The following is a 16,855-nucleotide window of genomic DNA, read 5'->3' as shown; positions in this document are numbered from 1 at the left end:
AATTTCTTCTTGTGTACATTCTTTTCTATGAGGATTGATGCATTAAAAACTTCCTTGACCTTTGTTAGTCTAAAGATGGCTTTATCTCACCTTCCATCTTCAATGATCGGTTAGCCAGTTATACAATTCTTTCTTCACAGTTTTTTCATAACTGTGAATGTATTATTTCATTATCTTCTGGTACTTATTTTTGCTGATGAGACGTTTGCTGTCTGTCTAATTGCCATGTCTTTGGATATAATTGGTTTTTCTCCTTTGCAGCTTTAAGTTTTTTCTTTTTGAATTTAATGTTTGTAGTTTTACTACAACGAGCCTAGGTGTAGATTTATGTTTATTTATATTGCTCAGGACCCTGTGTGCTCCTTCAACCTGAAGTCTCATTTATTTCTCTATCTCCAGAAAATTCTCATCTATAATCTCTCTGAATATTGCCTCTCTTCTACTCTCTATTCTCTCCAGAATTTTTATTAGATGGATTGGAGATTGGAGATTTTTGTCCTATCTTCCAGATTTCCTTGATTTTTCTTTCACATCTCTCATCTCTTAGCTGTCTGTATTGCATTAAGGTAATTAACATTTCTGTGCTTTCATTTCCTTATCTGTGACTTGTGGTCTAAATAGTTCTCACAAATCATGCAAGGGTCAAATGAGTTGTGGTAGGCAGCCTCAAAGATGGTCTCCAGTGATCTTTAAGGAGGAAAGAAGAAGGAGATGAAGGAGGAAAAAAAAAGGGAAAAAGAGAAAAGAGAATGAAGTTAGCATACCCAGCATTTTCTTTTTAAAGACATTTCTGTAAGTCACATGTGCAACGAAAATGTTCCAGACAGCATGCAGCAATGAAGAATACCCAAGCTTTATAGTTGAAGATTTATCCAGAAAAAAGATGAGGTCTGCAGTCCATCTATTCCAATATGTGAAAAAAGATTTTTCATAAAGAATGTGATTCGGGAGTGTCCTGAGGGGGCCCCTGGAATACTGGCTATATTCAATTTCTTGAATTAGGTCATTGTTTTCAGAAGTGGATCTGTTTTGGGATTTGGGTATCAAGATGGATATTGACATAATTATTATTTTAACTGTAGATATAAATCTTATGCAGTATTCTGAATTATGATATACCTCATATTAAAAAGAAAATATAAGAGGAATTTAATTTAATTTTAATTTTTGATCAATTTTCGTATCTAATGATATGATGTGTTTTCAGGAATAGAACTCTGACTTCTAATACTGAACCTGTGTAACATGAGTCTAGTTGTGACATTGTGACTGTGGCCTAGAAATCCCATGTCCTAACTCAGTCCCATGTTATTAGTAGGTATTCATTTCTAGACAAGGCTCCAGCTGGGTAGGAAGGTTTTCAACATGGAGTAGAGGGACCCTGGCAAGGAATGGTGGATTGCACTGAAGACAAATCTTTGGTACTTCCTGATTCTCTGCAGGATGTGCTTCTTCCCCAGATCTATGGTTTCTATGTCCCTGTATGGGTGCTATTCTTGTGCTATTATTTAGGAATGGTTGTGATCAAAGCAGGATCGTTTGTACATGTCCAGGGTTCAAATGGACCTTCACTGGAGAGAGGAACAGGGCTCTGGAGTGTCCACTGAGGGCATGGAGAAACAACAAACCCCCAGGAGCATCCTTTCATGAGAACAGATATTTTTTTAAAAACTGTTGGGTAGAGAATAATAATGCTGGGGTAACTATTTCTACTAGAGGTAGGAAGAGCTTTCTGATTTGGACAGACTTGTATTTACTAGAGGGTGAGGAAGGGAGAGGCCAAAGGCCAGGGAGGATGTGCTTCCTTCCTTCTTTTAATTGTTTAGGCAGTTACTACACACACGCGCGCGCACACACACACACACACACACACACACACACACCCCATGGTGTGCAGTGGGCGTTTGCTAAGAGTAGATTCTCCATATATGCACATGGGGAAAAGCAACCTAACTAGATAATGGTCTTCTACATTTATTTATGTGTTATTCTGCACAGAGCACGTGCACCTTATACTGTGATAAGTGTTGTAAGTAAGCTTTGGAGTCAGGCAGCATATCGTTTGGTAAATTATTTATCTTAGCTAAGCACTGTTTTTCTCATCCCATTTTTACCTTTCAGGCTTATTGCAGGGATTGGCAACAAGGTAAGGTGCTTAACATAGCCCCTAGCTTTATAGCACTTGCTTAATAAATAATAGTAGCAGTAGTAATTTTCATCTTGGTTGTCCTCTTACTGGAAAAACCTATTAACCGTTTTGGCAAAGATATAAAATTCTGTTCTTTAGCAAGACTTTGCTGGAAGTTGTTTCCACTGATGCTGAGTAGAGAGGACAGTTGAAATGTGTGGATCATGAATTTTGAAATTTACTCCAAGATTTCCAATAGGAGGGAACAACATTCAATTCATTAATTTGTTCAACAAATATTTAACCGGGCTTTACTTTGTGCTATACATTGTACTAAAATGCTGGAGAAAAAATGGTGAGCAAGATACATAGATCTCTGCCTCCCTGGAGTTGATAGTACAGGGGATTTTTTCCCCCTTATATCCCTTTTAGCACCATGTAGGAAACATTCTTTGAGCTGTTTTAGAATAATGAGATCCTTTGAGATGTCCATTTGGAGACCTTATCCTCTCAACAGATCTCTCAGTCTGAGCATCTTTGGAAGCAAGGCGTGCTGCATTTGGGGATCCCCAGCTCAGTCCCAAACAGGCCACCAACCATGAACAGGCCATGGCAAATTCAGGCAAGGAACTCTCCTACAACTTCAGGAACCTGGGCATTTCCGACCGATTCTGGAAGGATTTGAAAACCACTTAATATAGATATCCTGTAAAATTACATTCTACTGGGATCTTGGTTTAATCAGTTTTTATAGAAGCAATTTCTTCTATCTATAAAGCAAGAATCACAGCAAAGAAGAAGGAGCAACTCCCTAACTACTCATTCCCTGCCCTCCTGTCCCCTTCCCCTTTTCTAAAAAAGTTTTTTCTCCCCTTTTTTTGGAAACGTGTCCAGCATTTTAATATGAAAAATGTCAAGCTACAGCATAGTTGAGAGAATTTATAGTGAACACCTGTACACCCTCCACCTAGAGTCTACCACTAACGTTTAACTATATTTGCTTTATTGTGTATCTATTCACCTATGCATCCCTCTACCCATCCATTAATGCATCTTTTCTTTATTGCATTGCAAAGTAAATTGCAGACATCAGTATGCTTCCCTATAAACATTTCGATTTGCATAGCATTAAGTAGTGTTCAGTATTTGTTTGCAGTTTTTTCTTTGATATATAATATACAAACAAAATAAATCTTAATTTATCTTAAGGATATACACTGATTTTGACAATTCATAAACTTGTATAACCCAAACCTCTTTCAGGATATAGGACAGTACCATCAGGCTCAGGAAGTTGTTTCATGCCTTTCCTGATCAATCTCTGCCAACTCCCACCCCCACCAAAGTCAACCACAGTTCGATTTTTTCTACCATAGATTAGTTTTCCCTATTCTAGAATTTTGTATAAATGGAGTAGTATAGCACATACTCTTTTTGTGAGGCTTTTTCCTCTCAGCATAATATTTTTAAGTTTTGATCATATTGTTTTGTGTATTAGTGGTTCATTCCTTTATGTCACTGAGTAGCATTCCATTTTATGACTAAGCCACAGGTCAGCCTCAAGGTAGTTGAAATTTTTACATATTGGTTCAGGGTTTCAAAAGCGAGTGTTCCAGTGAACAAGGCCAAAGTTGCGTGAACTTTTGTGACCTAGACTCAAAAGTCACATTGGTCAAAGCATTCACAAGCCTACCCAGATTCAAGGGAGGAGAGATGGACTCCAACTTTTAATGGAGTGGATGTCAAAGAATTTGCAGCCATGTTTTAACGCTAATGCAAGTGGGTTTAAGCTTACCATCTTATGTTTATTTTCAAATTGTTGCATCTGATTGTTTGTTCTTGCTTACATGTTTTCTTTTGGATAAATTGGGTATTTTTTAGTATTCTTCTGGCTTTTGGGTATGTATAATAACAGAATATTCCCTATTCCTAATAACAGAATATTCCTAATTCCTAATATTCCTAATTCCTGATTATTTAGTATTCTTCTGGCTTTTTCATATGTATAATAACAGAATATTCCTGTCCTTTATATCATTGGTGTCATTCATTTCACTTATATATAAGCATATGTATATATGTATGCTTATATATGTGTATATGCTTATGTATATAAGCATTCGTAACTGAACATATTATTGCTATTATTATTTTGAACAAACTCTCTGTTAGATAAACTAATAGTAAGAAAAATAAATGTTTTTATTTTACTTTCACTTGTTAATTATCTGATGCTCTTTCCTTTTGTAAATCTGAGTTTCTAACCAATATCATTTTCCTTCTCTCCAAAGAAGTTCTAAACATTTCTTGCAAGGCGAGTCTACTGGCAACAAATTCCCTCAATTTTTGTTTTTCTGAGAAAGTGTTTATTTCTCCTTTACTTTTGAAGGATAGTTTCACAAGGTACAGAATTCTGGGTTGGTAGGTTTTTTTCTATTAACATTTTAAATATTTCACTCTACTTTCTTCTTGCTTACATGGTTTCTGAAGAGAAGTTGGATGTAATTCTAATCTTTGCTCCGCTATACATGAATGTTTTTTTCAAGAATTTTTGCTTATGTTTGGTTTATGAAGTTTGAATATGATATGCTCAGGTGTGGTTTTTGTTTTCGTGTTTATTTTTAATTTATCCTGCTTGGTGTTCTCTGAGATTCCTAGATCTATGGTTTTATGTCTAACATTAACTTGGGAACATTCTGAGTCCTTATTGCTTTAAATATTTCTTCTTTTCCTTTCTCTCTTCTCCTTCCATGATTCCCATGATGTATGTTATACCTTTTGTAGTTATGCCTGTTCTTGGATACTCTGTTTTGTTTTTTTAAGTCCTTTTTTTTCTCTTTGCTTTCCACTTTTGGAAGTTTCTATTGTCATATCCTCAAACTCAGAGATTCTTTCCTTGGCTATATTCAGTCCACTAATGCCATCAAAAGGCATTCTTCATTTCTTTTATAAAATTTTTGTCTGTAAAATTTTGTTTTGATTAGTTTTAAGAATTCTTACCTCTCTGCCTATATCATACATCTGTTCTTGCATGTTGTCTACGTTTCCCATTAAAGCCTTAGTATATTAATCATAGTTTTTATTTATTTATTTTTTGCAGTACGCGGGCCTCTCACTGCTGTGGCCTCTCCCGTTGCGGAGCACAGGCTCCGGACGCGCAGGCTCAGCGGCCATGGCTCATGGGCCCAGCCACTCCGCAGCATGTGGGATCTTCCCGGACTGGGGCATGAACCCGTGTCCCCTGCATTGGCAGGCGGACTTTCAACCACTGCGCCACCAGGGAAGCCCAATCATAGTTTTTTTAATTCCTCGTCTGATAATTCCAGCATTCCTGTCATATCTGACTGTGGATCTGATGCTTGTTCCATCTCTTCAAGCTGTAGTTTTTTGCCCTTTAGTATGCCTTATAATTTTTTGTTGAAAGGTGGGCATGATGTAGTGTGTAAAGGAACTGCAGTAAATATGCCTTTAGTAATGTGGTGGTAAGGTGTGGGAAGAGGGAAAGTGTTCCACAATCCTGTGATTAGGTTGCAGTCTTTTGGTGAGCCTGTGCCCTGGACAGTGAATTTCATCAGTGCTTCTGAGTTTTATTCCCCACTCATCCCTTAGGTAGGACAGTATGGCTGGAGAGGCTAGAGTTAGATATTTCCCTTTCCCTGTGTATGTTAGGCTCTGATAGAACCCCCGGAAGTTGGGTTTTGATCAAATAGTTTCTCTTGAGCACAGTCCTTGTTAAGAAGAACAGAATACTCTAGCCTATTTCAAAATGGTTCCTTTTCCACTTCCCTGCTGGGAGCACTGGGAGAGGTTTCTCCACTGTTTACTATGAAGGCCTGGTAAAACTCTTGGAAGTAAAACTCACAGAAGTGTGGGACCACCCCTATGACTGAGTCTCTCTGAAGATTTTTTAAGATTTTATTTTTTTAGAGCAGTTTTAGGTTCACATCACAATTGAGAGGAAGGTACAGAGGTTTCCCATATACCCTCTGCCCCATACATGCACAGCCTCCCCATTACCAACATCACTCGACCAAATTTTACATCTGTTACCAAAGGATGAATCTACATTGCCACATCATAATCACCCAAAGTCTAGAGTTTACCTTAGGGTTAATTCTTGGTGTTGTACATTCTATGGGCTTGAACAAATGTATAATGACATACACCCATCATTATAATATCATAGAGAGTATTTTAACTGCTCTAAAACTCCTGTGAGCTTTGCCTGTTCATCCCTTGTGTCCCCTCCCCCCTGGCAGTCACTGGTCTGTCACCAGTTTTGCCGTTTCCAGAATGTTGTATAGTTGGAATCACACAGTATGTAGCCTTTTCAGATTGGCTTCTTTCACTTAGTAATATACACTTAAGGTTCTTCCATGTCTTTTCATAGTTTGATAGCTCATTTCTTTTTAGTACTGAATAATATTCCATTGTCTGGATGTACCATAGTTTATCTGTCCATTCACCCACTGAAGGACGCTTTGGTTGCTTCCAAGTTTTGTCAATGATGAGTAAAGTTAGTATAAACATCTGTGTGTAGATTCTTGTGGGACGTAAGCTTTCAACTCCTTTGGGGAAATACCAAGGAGTATGATTGCTGGATTGTGTGGTAAGGATATGTTTAGTTTTGTGAGAAAATGGCAAACTGTCTTCCAAGATGACTGTACTGTTTTTGAATTCCTACCGGAAATGTATGCATTCCAGTTACTCCACACCCTTGTCAGTATTTGGTGCTGTCAGTGTTTCAGATTTTGGTCATTCTAATAGGTGTGAAGACACCTTACTGATGTTTTAATTTGCATCTTCCTGATAACATACAATGTGGAAAATCTTTTCATATGCTTATTTTCCATTTGTATATCTTCTTTAATGAGGTATCTGTTAAGGTCTTTGACCCATTTTTTAATCATGTTGGGTTTTTTCTTATCGTTGAGTTTTAAGAGTTCTTTGTATATTTTGGATAACAGTCTTTTATCAGATGTATCTTTTGTAAATATTTTCTCTCAGTCTGTGGACTATCTTCTCATGCTTTTGACACTGTGTTCTATAGAGAAGAAGTTTATAATTTTAATGAAGTCCAGCTTATCAACTTCTTTCATGGATCATGCCTTTGGTGTTATATGTAAAAAGTCATTGCCATACCCAAGGTTATCTAGATTTTCTCCTATGTTGTCATCTAAGAGTTTTATAGGTTTGCATTTTACATTTAGGTCTGTGATCATTTTGGGTTAATTTTCGTGAAGGTCTGTGTCTAGCCTTTTCTTTTTGCATGTGGATATCCCGTTGTTCCCACACCAGTTGTCAAAGAAACTGTCTTTGCTCCAATGGATTGTTTTTTCTCCTTTGTCAAAGAACAGTTGACTATATCTTTGGAAAGCTATTTCTAGGCTCTCAATTCTGTTCCATTGATCCATTTTCTATTCTTTTGTGAATACTGCACTATCTTGATTACTGTTGCTTTACAGTAAGTCTTAAAGTTGGGTAGTATCCGTCCTCCAACTTTGTTCTTCTCCTTTAATATTGTGTTGGCTATTCTGGGTCTTCTGCCTCTCCATGTAAACTTTAGAATCAGTTTGTCTGTCAATATCTATTAAATAACTCGCTGGGATTTTGATTGGGATCGCATTGAATCTATGGTCAAGCTGAGAAGAACTGACATCTTGACAATATAGTGTTTTCCTATCCATGAACATGGAATATCTCTCCATTTATTTAGTTCTTCTTTGATTTTGTTCATCAGAATTTTGTAGTTTCCCTCATATAGATCTTGTACATATTTTGTTATATCTGAAAGTATTTGATTTTGGAGGGTGATAATGTAAATAATAAGATATTTCAAAAAAAATGTGCACCACTTTCAAAAGAATCTTCTGAGATGGTCTTGATCATCTGATGGAAGCAAGATAGCAGCTGGCTCGGCCAACAGGTTTGTGTTTATGTGGGATATCAGAAGCACGAGGATTTTGTATAAGCTGCCCAGCCATGCTGGCTCCATCAATGAAGTGTCTTTCTACCCTGATGAGTCCATTATTCACTCATCATCCAGTGACAAGAGACTGTATATGGGGGAGGTTCAGTGAAGATATGGAATGGAAGACTTGGGGCAACTTGACCTTGATGTCTCAGATTGCATCAGGGGCATCAAATGGTGCCCAGGCCATCATCTTCCCTTCAGATGAAAATCATTACTAGCATAAAACAAGGAGATGGCCATATTCCAATGACCACATGTCTTCCATTTCACCAGAATGATTAAGGCAAGCTTCCAGGGCCCTGTAAAAACCAACTGCTGTATTTCAGGGACTGTTTTATTTTCCCTCTTCTTTTTTTTTTTCTTTAAATAAGATTTCTTCAAAAGGGCAGATATTAGGTGGTTTGTAGTTTCGTGTTTTCTAAGCCAAGCTAAAGACAGGGACTGTGACTAAAATTTGTTAGGGAATTTTTTTCAATAACTGGCTTTCTCTGCTTCTCTGAGTTATTTTGTACTAAAAGCCAAATAGATGCCTTTTTACAAGGCAAGAAAATGTGTTTTTAGTTTCAAATTGTACTTGTTCATTGAGAACTCTCAGAGTTGTCCACACTCAGCCTCCAGCAATTTGTCAATTACAGTTCAGGTTTTTCTGCCCAGGTAGTGGTTCTCACAGAAATTCCTACTTGTGAGTTTCTGCTCCAATAAGTTGTGACTCTCTGTATTCACTTGTTTCTCCAATTCGAGGGGCAACAGTTTGACCTTTGACCTCACTTCTCTGACAGAGAAGTCTAAGAAGAATTGTTGATTTTCCAGTTTCTTCAGCTTTTTACAGTTTTTAGCACAGAGTGGTGACTTCTTAAAGCTCCCATTACCTATTTTCTTCATTATTTTTTACTTTCTGTATATCCAGGTTTCTATCTGGTATCATTTCTCTTTAGTTTGAAAATTTTTCTTTAGTACTTATTGTAGTATAAATTTGCTTGCAGCAAATTCTCTCAGCCTTCTTTCATCTGAAAATATCCTTACTTTACCTTCGTTTTTTTTTTTTTTTTTTAATGCCCATCTCACAGGATGTTATGATGATTAATTTAATATCTTTGTATAACGTACAGTGTTATGTAATTTCTTCTTGTTTTACTTGAGTAAATTCATATCCTTAAGCAACTCACTGTAAACAACAGTTACTTACTTGCTTAAATTACTCTTATCTTCTATTATCAGCTGAATTGTGTCCTGCTCAAGTTAATATGTGGAAGTCTTAACCCCCAGTACCTGGTAATATGACTGTATTTGGAGATAAGGCCCTTAAGTAGGTAACTGAGGTCAAATGAGGTCAAATGGGTGGGCTCTAATCCACTATGACTGGTGTCCTTATAAAAAGAAAATATTAGGACACAGACATGCACAGAGAGAAGACCATGTGAAGACAAAAGGAAAACATGGCATCTACAAACCAAGAAGGGATACTTGAGAAGAAATCAATCCTGCTGACACCTTATCTCAGATTTCTAGCCTCTAGACCTGTGAGTGAGTAAATTTCTGTTGTTTAACCTCCTCAGTCTCTGGTACTTTGTCATGGCAGCTCTAGGAAACTAATACAACTTTTTATGGCCTCCTTGTCTCAAGTTGAAAGTTCAATATTTGGCATCATAGCTAGGAAACAAAAATATCATCTACATTCCTTGTTGTAGTCTTTCTTCCCCATTCTCATTGCTAGTAATTTCCATATTTGGGTCTCTTTTCTGTGCCTTGTAAACAGAGCGTTACGCTCATTTCTGGTCTTACTGCTAATATACAGTAAATGTGCAGATACCGAATAGATTTTGGAGAAGTGCAGCATATAGTTGGCACATGTGTGTATGTGTGTGTATTCATATAATTTATACTTTTTCTCTATTTTCTTCCTTTGGTGTGAGCTAAGATTCTCTGCTTTTGTGACGAGTACTCCTGAGTACTAATCCCTGAATTTAATTCACCAAAAATTGCCATACCTTCGTTTTTGAAGAATGTTTTTAGTTGGATATAAAATTCTATGGTGACAGTTTATTTCCTTTAAAGATGGTGTTGCATTGTCTTCTGAGATGTTTTCTGTCTTGTCTTCTGTGATGTTTTCTGTCTTATATAGTTTCTGATGAGAAATCAGCTATCATTCATATCATTGTTCCTATATGTATGTCTTATTTTCTGGTGGCTTTTAAGATGTTCCCTTTCTCTTTATGTTTCACCAATTTGGACATCATGTATTTAGAAGGGGTTTTCTTTGTATTTATCTTGCTTGGGGATTGTTGCATATCTTGGATCCATGGGTTGGTGTTTTCATCAAATTTAGAGAGTTTCAGTTATTATTTCTTCAAGTATGTTTTTCTGCCTGCTTATCTCTCTCCCCCTCATACTCAAATTCATGTACATTAGAAACTTGATATTATTCATGGTATGGATAATCTATTCATTTTTCTATCTTTTTTCTTTCTTTCCTTCAATTTGAGCAACTGCTATTGCTCTATCTCCCCATTCACTCTCCTCTGTAGTGTCTAAATGCTACTTATAAGCCCCAAGTGTCTTAGATATTATATTTTTCAGTTTTATATTTTCTATTTTTTAGTGTTTAAATTGTTCTCCTGAAATGCTTCATATTTTTACCTATTATATCCATATTTTTAAGTAACTTCTTTAACATATCACAATAGTTGATTTAAAGTCCTGGTCTGGTAATTCTAATAACTGAGTCATCTTTGGATTTGCATCACTTGACTGCTCCTACGTCCTAACTTCAAGTGTGAGTTCTCCCGTGCCATTTTTTTAAAATGTTAATTCTCCCATGATGCAGCTTTCGCATTGGTGTAGAAAAGAATCCAACATGATCTGAAATATCAGTGAAGCCTCTTTTCTGGGTCAGAACTTACCCAGCAGGTAGAAGAAGACAGAATCCCACTGGAATGGGCCCCGAGGTGGTGGAAGTATTTGGGTGGTTTTAGGCATCTGAACAGCCCTGGATTTTAAATGTAGGGGATTTTCTGGGTTTAGCTCTAGACCCTATCCTCTTCTCAGTCTGTGTACTTTTACTGGATGATCCTATCCATTCTTACGACTCCAGTTACCGTCTATATACTGATAAATTCCAAAACTATACTTATAGTCCAAACTTTCCTCCTGAGTTCCAGACCCATATATCCACTGCATACCTTTCCATCTGGAGGTCATAAAGGCACTTTCAACTGAGCATATTCATAACTTAACACATACATAATTCTCTCTCTCTCTCCCTCTCTCTCCTGCCAGACTTTAGGTTATCACAATAAAAAATTTTAAATACTTTACACAAAACTGTATATAAAATTTAGTATATTTAAAAAATTGGGGTAACATTAAATTCCTAAGGTATCATTTCTTGTTAAGATGTGCACTAACAATTAAAATAACATCCTATTTTATATCATTTTACATTAGAATTTTTTCATTATTTAACTTTTGAATATCTATTATTTGCATAATCCAAAATATAAAAAGCCTATTAAATGAGGTCATTGCCCAGGCGAAAAGAAGATTTAGAAGAAGCATAAATTATTGTTTTCAAGTGTGTAAAGGTGTAGTGTGCAGAAATCAATGGAGTATCTCTTTGCCACTTCATCCAAAATCTAAAAAGAAAACTGTCTGTTAACCTCACTGAGTTGTGACTTGGTATACGCTATGAATTTAAAGTATGAGTATCAGTAACATATTTATCACTGAAACCTGAAAAAACAAAGTCCTTTGTTGGGGTGTATCCCAGGAAACCAAAGGGAGTGTGTCACATTCCTTAGCCTGCAATATGACACAAAATGATGCACAATTGCCAATGCCAAGTCTATAGGTAAGACCGTCATGTATTTCTCCCAGTGTAAAATTACTGGAAAAGACATTCTTTTCTTTTTTTTCTTTAAAGAACATAGGTGGTAATTTGAGGCTAAGTTGGGAGTAGTTGGCTACTTAGGCTATAGAACAGAGGAGCTTGAAAAAAAAATTCTTAAAAACCTTGTCCAGCATTTGTCTCTGATTCCCATGCTCTTCTCCTATTTTACATCTTCAGTGAGCACGACAACAAAGAATTGGTGTTTGTCTCAAAACTGCCCCTGAGAAATGGCAAGTCCTGCACCTGAATGTCTGTTAGCTTTCCCTCATTAGACAATCCAATGTGTATCCTTGTGGAAGGCCAGCCCCAAGGGACCAGACTCAGCCTGCACCTGTGTCTCCAGAACTGGTTCCACAGTTGGGCTTTGTTTTTCCGTGGGTCAATAAAGTAGTAGAAAGTGTGGAAAGAGCTCAAAATCTAAAGTCAGAGACCAGTATTTAAATTCCTGCTCCCAAATCCATTAGCTGGGTAACCTTAGATAATTCTTACCTTTCCTTCTCTGAAAAAATGGAAGTAATAGTACCTTCCTTGCATGGTTGCTGTGTTAACTAGATAAGACACTCTAGGACCTGATAGCGAGTTGGTGCTCTGTAAATGCTAATTTCTTCCCCACTCCTTTTCCTTTCAGCCTCTAGGTAAGTTATGGGAAGGAGTGGTGCAAATCACCAGCTACAGCCACAAAGACATTAGTGAAAGAAAAGTCTGTGGAAGTGAATATTGTGCATGTTTGCATTTTTATTCCCCTTGATTCTTCATTAATCCTATGGTTTGGTATGGAAAGAAGAAAATGATGTTCTTCTCCTAAGATTGGCCTCTTTCAGTTGAATCCAATCTGTTTTGCAAACTCCCTCCAAGCAGAGAGCAGCATCTTGCCCCTGCTTTTCTACAGGATCCCTCAAGCTCTGAGGGTGTACTCCCTGCAGAATAATTGCTGTCCCATCGGTCCTCTGTACCGATGGAGGTTAGAGCCTGGGAAACACTCATGGAAAAAAACAATCAAGTGGACAATGCCAAGGATGTAACGGTGACTCAGGTTTTTCTCAGTTCAGTGGTAGCCACTCTCCACATTCAGCCTGAAGGAAAAGAGAGGCTATATGAGGAAGGTGATTTGGGATCTGAAAGCAAAGGATTTGTTATATTTATATACACAAACTTTTTCCCTCCAGTGGTTCACACGGAAATTCAGGAACAACATTGCTCTTCTGAAAGCTATTTCAGGATTCCAGACGTTTTGTTGACATTTGGATACAAGCTTAAGCAATGGTGTGCCGGTAAGCTGGCTCTCTGGGTGGGGAGTGGGGGACCCTATTGGTGGCACCTGCTGGTTTCCGTGGTGTAAATACTGCCACCTGGGTTGATTACCCGCTCCCAACCTGACATCCCCGAGCATGGGGTCGGGAAGAGCCATGAAGAACTGGCTCTCTTGATTTGGTGCAAGCTGGCTCTGGCATCACACTGAGCTCAGGGCTCATGTTTAGTGATAATAGCTATTGGCACATTCAACCCTTGTTGAAAACAGACATCATCGAGTTCTAGAATTCACTGTCTCTTGCTCTATGGCCTGCATTTTGGTCATTGTTCCTCCTGCTTTTTGAAGCGGCTCAGTGAATCTCACCGCTGTGGACCCCAGACCCTTTGACTTAATGAAGATTGATGTCTTCATTAGATTTTGTAAAGGAATGCTTGGACATTTTATTACCTGGTGGCTGGTGCCTAGTACTCTCTGTTCCATGGCCCATCTCCCCCACCTCCTGTGACACATTCCTGAAAAGGCTCCAGGAAAAAAATGTTACAGCCTTGGCAGATCAACGTTTTCTGATTGTGCAATACTCTTCCTGAGAAACCCCATTCTCCAAAGGCAGTCATTCTGAAACTGGAGCTAGAAATGGGAGTACAGGCTGGCCACCGGGAGGGTGGCCTAGGAGGCCAAGTGGTGGAGAGCTGGGACAGAATAAATCGATGGGAGATGGTGTCCGTGTGTATTCTGCCGGTTTTATGGGTTTACAAAACTGTCAAAAATTGCATCAGAAAGAAGAAAGGAATGAAAGAGTATTTACTTTTCCAAATACTCCATTTTAATTATTTTTCACCCCTTGCAAAGCAATTTCACAAACATTATCTCATTGGCTCCTCATAGCAGGCTGATGAGACATAATATTGTTAATATAATAAAATAACATACTACGTATCATATATCGGTGTAATGTAATATTAATAGTAATATGATAACTATGATTATTTCTCCTTTACAGCAAAGACACTGAGATTCAGAGAAGACAAATGACTTGTTTAGGGTCATACAGATGTTAATGACAGTGGAGGAACTTGAGCCCCACGTGTCTGATGCCCGGCTAGAGCTTGCTCTATAACCAGACTGTGTGTATATGTGGTGATCAGAGGTTTCTATCAGCTCTGATTATGTAATCACATGTGCCAGGTGGCATCAGAACTGTCAGAACGTTTAAACAAGTCTGAAGTTGTGCTACTATCCAAGGAGTTTCAACGGCTCCTGGAGGTCAGATGTTTTCCAAGATGTAGTTCAGTAACACCTCACTTATTCAGGGGCTGGCAGGGAAGAAGATAATCTGCAAAAATAAAATGTCCGTGTAATTATTCACATCCCTTAAGCTTCCAAATTTCGAATGAAATCTTTTAAAATGACTTGGCACATCACCCCGTGTTTTTAAACATAGAATGCAAAACACAACTTGTTTAAGGCATCGTTAACTTAGGGCATCGTTGATTTAGGGCATCATTGTCAATCTCAGTTTTTTTAGACTTTAATTTACAACGCTCCAGGGCACTACACTACAAGGTTCCACACTGCTGTGCTTTTTGGAGTTCTTGTTTCTTTTTGGCTTCTATTGGTGCACTTACCTTTTTTTTTTTTTTTTTTTTTCTTTTAATGTGGGTGTGCCTTTGGAAGTAGGCTGTGGGCTTTTTTTGTTTTTTTTTTAAAGCTGTGGTTTTGTTTTTTTTTTTTTGAAGATGTTGGGGGTAGGAGTTTATATATTAATTAATTTATTTTTGCTGTGTTGGGTCTTCGTTTCTGTGCGAGGGCTTTCTCTAGTTGTGGCAAGTGGGGGCCACTCCTCGTCGCGGTGCGCGGGCCTCTTACTATCGCGGCCTCTCCCGTTGCGGAGCACAGGCTCCAGACGCGCAGGCTCAGCAGCCGTGGCTCACGGGCCCAGTTGCTCTGTGGCATGTGGGGTCCTCCCAGACCAGGGCTCGAACCCGTGTCCCCTGCATTAGCAGGCAGACTCTCAACCACTGTGCCACCAGGGAAGCCCTGCGCTTACCTTTAACAGTCTCTGCACCCTCTTCTATCTTGCTGTTTCTAATCTGTTAGGAGTGAGCAACTGGTCCAGATAGACTTGTTGATGAAGTAGGAGGAGATAGGTTTTAAATAAAGGTTTGCATAATCCTCCTAGGAGTAAGCACTTTCTATCATCTTTATTTTTAGGGGTATGGCAGGAGCTTTTGTTGTGCTGCTCAGATCCCTTTCCCAGAGTAGTTCTCTTGTCACTCAGCTGCTGTGAGTGTTGATGACCAATGCTTGCAGCTGGACCCTTCCCTGAAGACTCACTCTCGGTCCACAGGAGCTGTTCCATGCAGAAATGCCTGGGAGGTATCCCCCTACCTCTGGCATGGTTGCAGCCAACTACTAATTCAGGGGTATAAAATCCCAACCTCTTTGCCTCCAGGTGGGGTAATTCTCTGAGGCCATCCTTGTCCCTTGTCCCGGAACTTCCCGTGGGATTGGGCTGAGGCTGGACTTGCTTTGTTTCGCCCATGCCCCTGTCTTGCTTCCCTCGCTCTTTTACAAGATGTCCCTGATAGCACTTGCATGAGACTCAGCCTCTGATTCCAGAGACTCTAACCTAATGCAGGCTTCCCCTGCTTTCCTGCTTTTCATATTCTCAGCTATATTCTGGAAACATCTCCCTATCCCTTTCCTCAACTCAATGTTAAGAGAGGAGGGTAGCCAAATCATAAAAGAAAGAATGCCTAATGAGAAAAAATTATTTTTGCAAAAAATATATTAGAAATTTTTAAATTCGTCACACTTTGACTTAAAGCCTACCTTATGAGTCACTGTACTAGGGTCCTAGAATACAGATATAAAAGACACAATTTCCCTTCACCTTATTCTTTTGAGAAATTCACGGCCTATGAAGAAACCAACAAGTAAGTAGGGCAATTATCATACGTCATAATAAACGCTGTTATTGAAGTCAGAACTCATTTATTCCTTCAAGAAATATTTCTCAAGCATCTACTATATGCTAAACTTTTGGAGTCCAAGCAACCCAGAACAAAGAACTGTAGAATCCAAAGGCTGGTGAAGAGATGATGGTTTTGACTTTGGAAATGATATTGGAGTTGGTTCTGGTAGAATGAGCAGGAGTTGACTAGGTGAAGATTAGGGAAAGGGTTCGGATCAAAGGACAATGACCTGAAAGCGTGTGGTGTTGGGGGGCGCACTTGGGAGAAGTTTATCACGGCAGGAGATGAGGAGAAGACAGAGAAGAAGGCAGTGGATGGAGGTGAAGGGGATGGGTTATCTGCCAGGATGAGAAGTTTGGCTTTTATACTGTAGGTAATTTGAAGCCAAGAGAGCCTTATGAACCTGGGAGTGAGGCCAAGACCATTTCAGTAGGAATATGATGGTCAACACTGGGCAGGGAGAGAAGTGGGAGCTCACAGCTCAACAAGCAGATGCCTGCATCAGGCTCTTGAGTGCAGCTACGGGCAGCCCTAATGACCTGTGACATCGTGGCTTAGCTATGGTGCTCTGGTCCAATCCATGTCTCTTTGAGGAAGAGAATGAAGAATTCCTAAGTTTTTCTCTCTTGAAAATTTGATC

General features: G+C 38.7%; 1 protein-coding gene across 2 annotated transcripts in view; it reads left to right on the top strand.

Moving 5' to 3' along the window:
- KDR (kinase insert domain receptor) overlaps window positions 1–13,260 on the top strand; it is a 73,315-nt gene extending 60,055 nt beyond the window's left edge. Inside the window, exons 32-33 of one of the 2 annotated variants that reach the window (XR_013828089.1) lie at window positions 2,122–2,146; window positions 13,155–13,260. The gene's annotated coding sequence lies outside the window, so the exon portion shown is untranslated. The remainder of the gene's footprint in view (window positions 1–2,121; window positions 2,147–13,154) is intronic. The other variant, XR_013828090.1, reaches the window with a different exon arrangement.
- Window positions 13,261–16,855: the final 3,595 nt, after the last annotated feature.

Source organism: Stenella coeruleoalba (assembly GCF_951394435.1).
Source record: "Stenella coeruleoalba genome assembly, chromosome: 4".
Lineage (NCBI taxonomy): Eukaryota > Metazoa > Chordata > Mammalia > Artiodactyla > Delphinidae > Stenella > Stenella coeruleoalba.
Note: the sequence above shows the minus strand (reverse complement) of the source record. Positions and strands in the feature narration are given on the sequence as shown.